The sequence below is a fragment of the Sinohyriopsis cumingii genome, chromosome 6 (assembly GCF_028554795.1).
Source record: "Sinohyriopsis cumingii isolate HCF-2022 chromosome 6, ASM2855479v2, whole genome shotgun sequence".
NCBI classification, from domain to species: domain Eukaryota; kingdom Metazoa; phylum Mollusca; class Bivalvia; order Unionida; family Unionidae; genus Sinohyriopsis; species Sinohyriopsis cumingii.
Window position 1 is genome coordinate 33,085,301 of NC_142966.1, and position 5,228 is coordinate 33,090,528.

A 5,228-nucleotide genomic window follows, 5' to 3' on the forward strand; every position below is an offset into this window, starting at 1 on the left:
AGGCTCCAGTGGGAGTCGAACCCACGACCTCCAGTTTACAAGACTGGCGCTCTAACCAACTGAGCTATGGAGCCGGGCTGTCGTATACCAGAAACATATGTTAAATGAAAAATAATTTTGAAAGTGATTTCCAGATCCCGCTAATAGCAAAACTGCAAACTGTGTCTGCTTTGGCTCTGGTTTGTATTTTCATCTCATATTAAATTCAGTCTCGCATCGACCAAACGTGTGTTGTTTAATCTGCACTTGAATCAACCTTAATAGAAAATACCGTCATTTAACATATCGACACTAGAAGCAACAATAAAGTATAATGCAAAACAAACACAATAAGAATTAGAAAACAAACAGCTACAAACGATATAAAGATGCAACTGCGCATGCGTGGTGAATTCAAGGGCGACATGAGTTCAAGGTGCCAGGAGATTAACCCTGATCCTTTGTTCCTACAACATGACTTTGAGCATCAGTTCTTAACTTACACGAAACCAAATGGCAGATTTTTTGATTCATTTATCCATGATTATGCTCGAAACTCATGTGGTATAATTGCTGCTAGAAGGAAGGAATAAAGACAGTGAAAAGAGTCTTCCTTCAACATGATCATTGTTGATGACAATAAAAACGAATCCGCAAAGACAATTGAAGTTTGAACGTGTAGAACGGATCTGCCGCTTGGCAGTGGAACCTTTGAGCAGAAAGGCGAGAATCAAATGGCAGATATGGAGCTATTTCAATTATTAAGATAGATCATCTTTTACAGTTCGAAATAATCTGTTGGATACACTTATTGTTGGTGATAAGATTTGTATCGAGCGACCAACCAACTGTAACTGACAGAAAGAAAATAGCAGCCATGGAAGTTTGCAATTTGAAGACATGCATTTGTACGTACAGAACAAATGAATAAAATTACAGATCTAATCTGCAAGCTCAACATAAGTCAGAAAATTAGATCATACGTGCATTTCAAGCACAAACAGAAGAACATTATTTTTTAAATCTGATTTGAGAGAACATACATATTTTGCACAGTGAATTGTACTAGGTGCATATTATGTAGTCTCTCCATATTACCACGTCTACAAAACACATTTCTTGTTTGGTCTCTGTGTGTGTGTGTGTGTGTGTGTGTGTGTGTGTGTGTGTGTGTGTGTGTGTGATATTGTTACTTGCTACGCAGTGCGAAGAGTAGAATCAGTCATAAAAATAAAAGGATGTACATTGGAAATCTTAACGGCTACTTGAGAAAAAAAACTATGAAACATTAAACAGAGAATGTAATTGTTAACAAGATTATGTGGAAATCCAGCGCAGAATTAAGCCAGAACAGTTCTAGTGTATGTGCAATGATGGACAGGTGATATTCTTATTCTACACACTGAGGGTGTAAAATGAGCTAGAAGACCGGAGTACAGGAGCTTACGACGTATTATTAAGTATACATTTTAAATTAGTGATAGAGGTATAGAACACATTGGATTTCACGAGTGTGACCTGTCAAATGTTTTTTTTTTCCCCCACACATAAGCAATAGATGTAATACACAGGATATGAACATTCATAATATGATCATTGCTAATAATAGATACTAAGTCTGAGGACGTCATTTATAAATCAAAAGAAACATCGATAATCTGAAGAAAGATTGAACGGGAATACAGATCTCTCGTCCTCCTGTTTAAAACGTTGATCACCAAAGTCGCAACTGTGCCTTAAAAATCATATTGTGACCCCAAATTGATTACATTGATTATTAAACACAGCCAGTAGCATTACTGCAACCTGTGTTGGTTTTTCCGTTACTTCCTCATCGCAAATCGTTGACAGTCATGTATCAGGTACAAAATACATTATCTGATAAATACGTGCAAATGTGGCTTATTAGAAAAATTCTGTCTATTGATCCAACTAAGATGAAAATATAAAAAGTAGTTGAGATGTATTTTGCAACAAGGGGGATACTATTATAACAAAACGGTGAGCTCATAGATCATCATGGCGAAGAGCTGTTCGGTGGACCATGCAACCTGTCGACAACTATTGTTTTGATATCAGATCCTTCATATAGTCTGTTTAGAAAATAAATCATCTTACCTCAGACCCTGATCTCTCTATCATGGGGGATTCGACTATTCTGAACAAATGAAACGCTCGGATCTTCAATAAAAAGAAAGGCTCCATGGGAGTCGAACCCACGACCTCCAGTTTACAAGACTGGCGCTCTAACCAACTGAGCTATGGAGCCGCAATTGTCACATGCCTGAAACATATGATGAATGAAAAATAATTTTGAAAGTGATTTTCAGATCCCTCGAATAGCAAAACTGCAAACTGTGTCTGTGTTGGCTCTGGTTTGTCTATTCAGCTCCTATTATATTGTCTCGCATCGACCAAACGTGTGTTGTTTAATCAAAACTTGCATCGACCTTAATAGAAAATACCGTCATTTAACATATCTACACAAGAAACAACAATAAAGTATAATGGAAAACAAACACAACAATAACCAGGAAACAAACAGCTGCAAACGGTATAAAGATGCAACTGTGCATGTGTAGTGAATTGAAGAGCGACATGAGTTCAAGGTGCCAGGAGATTAACCCAGATCCTTTGTTCTTAGCACACGACTTTGAGCATTCTCTCATTCAATTGAAAACCGATTCGAACTGCAGGGGCAGGTTTTCTTTCCATTCATACAGCTGGTTCTTTCTTGACACAATCTTTTCTGCATAATGTCAATTTTCCTCAAAGCTATTTAACAATCATTTTTGTAAACGTGTAATTGCTGGGAGAAAAGAATACACACGGAGAGTAAGAAGAGTCTTCCATCAACACTATCATTATTAACGACAATGAAAACGAGTCTGTAGTTTGGACAAGAATAAGCAAACTAAACATTAAGTTTCTTTGCTTTGTGATTTCTTTGGTACAAAAATTCATTGTTACCATGAGGTACCTAGGAATATTGTACGTGTTCAATAAAAATTAAAAATGTTATCAAAAGATATCGTAGATAAAACTTAAATGTGATGAATAAGAATGTACATCTATTTTAAAGTTAATAATTAGAGAATTACCGCCCGAAGGGTCCCATATATTTTCTAAATATGTCTCCTCTACGATTTAGGTACGCAGTGATCGTGACTCAGAACTTCAGGAGGCATTTCAAAAGTCTGTCTCTCCTTCGCTCGATCCATCCCCCTATCTATCTCTGTCTGTCTGTCTTTCTGTCTCTCTCTGTGCGCAATACTCTGAGTCGACTAATTACTCCGTCATTTTTTGAGTTGTTTTCACATTATTATTGTTAAAATCCTTATTGAATTATATCGAAGAGATGTGTTTCCATTGACTGATAAACCACATATGTCCTTTTCCAAGACTCAGATGATCTGATAAGTCCATAACTGGAATCATCTCATGTTTCATATCGAATGAACAGTTGACAGTGAAATCTGACTTCATATTTTGGAAAAATTAAACATTTCTTCACTTAGTATCTTTAATTTTCTTTTACAATTTGAGAAACAATTACAATATTTTTACAACTTGCGAATTTAATGACTGGCAATGCAGTTCTGATACTTCGTTGAATAAAACCAACCTGTGCATGCACTTTTAAAATTTTAAAATATAACAGGAACAATGTTATGCACTCGACTTTAAGCAGATCCCTCTTAAAACTGAAATTGCAAGGAATAAAAATTATGTAAGACTTACTCTGGGTTTTCCTTTTATCGTTTGTCTTAATGCATGCAGTATTAGACATTGATAGCAATCACGGAACCCAAACAACATGCTCTACCTACATAGTCATGATTGCCGATGTACGCAGTGCTGATGGCACCTAACTATCATGTTATTATTGACAGAGAAAATTATTTAGACTTGTACCTTTTCTGAACTGCTAAATCGTCTTCAACTAATTCGTAGCGATGTTTTCCAGAGAGACTTCATCATTTTGGATTACTTAGTAGCAATTTTACATGGCACGTGTATACAAGAACTGCACACGCTAAATCGAGATAGGACTAGAGTTAAGCTGGATTTAATTCTTAATACGAACTCATAACATCAATGACTATTGTAGTTTGAATTAGGTTAATTGCCCGTCTAAATACTGGGATAAAAAAGGAAAAAGATAAGTAAAACGAAGGATTCTGGTTGTGACATCAGAAGGAAAACACGTTTGATGATCGTTCCGTGAATTTTCAACGTTTTTTCTTTTAATAGACTGTTTTTCTGTTTTATTTTGTTTGAAGTACGTTTATGCGATTCGCGTGGTCATATTCATATATAAGTGAAATATATTTTGTGTGTGTGGATGACTTTATCCACCACACAAAGAACTATTTTTTGTGACAGTGAATTCAGGGCCTGGTCGTGTTGCACGTGCATCACTGGGAGCTGATTCAAATTCCAATGACACCAGTGGATTAGTTAACAATAAGAAGAGCATGTTGAGTAACATCAATAGACGGACAGGAACTTCTCGTAGTTTTAGAAAGGAATGTACCGTGGTGATTGATGTAAAGGATGTGAAGAAGATAAAGGCAAGTGATATTATTCAAAGTGTAGAAGTATTAACCGGAGATATGTCGGTCTATGCAGTTATATCGAAAGGTGCAAATTTGTATGAGGTCACTACCAAATAAGGAAGTAGCATATCCTATGTTGTGTGGGATTGATATTGGCAGTGATCACTTTGATTGTACTCTCTTATATTCAGACACTATTATTGTGTCTATACTTCATTTACCAGCATGCATCACCGATGATGACATAAGTATGAAGCTAGGAGAATACGGAGTAGAACTCCTATCACCTATTCAACGCATATATTACCCTGTGACTAGTGTGGCTGATGGGACCCGTTATGCAAAAATGTAAATTTCCACAGCAGGTAAAACCATTGCTTTACAGTCTGAAATTTCAGACTGTCAATGGTCAGCAATACTTTAGAATATTACGCGATAACCAAGTACAGGTATGTTCCAGATGTCTAGATCCGGGCCATCTTTTTAAATATTTCCCTGGTTATGTATGCTACAAGTGTGGGGAGCAGGGCCAAGTAGCTAAGAATTGCACAAGGCACATATGTGACAGTTGATGATGATTTATTCTAATGTGTACATGCAGGATATGCGATAAATAACACAAAGAAACACAAACATGTACCTGTTGCAGAGAGGGCATTGCAGACATTCATTCTCAGGTTGATGATGCTA

The 5,228-nt window shown here is 36.5% G+C and overlaps 2 non-coding genes across 2 annotated transcripts; both read right to left on the reverse strand.

The window, feature by feature from the left end:
• On the reverse strand, positions 1–74 carry Trnat-ugu (transfer RNA threonine (anticodon UGU)). Its single transcript has one exon. It is a non-coding gene; the product is annotated as a tRNA-Thr (tRNA).
• Positions 75–2,175: 2,101 nt separating this feature from the next.
• Positions 2,176–2,248, reverse strand: Trnat-ugu (transfer RNA threonine (anticodon UGU)). Its single transcript has one exon. It is a non-coding gene; the product is annotated as a tRNA-Thr (tRNA).
• Between the last annotated feature and the right edge of the window lie 2,980 nt (positions 2,249–5,228).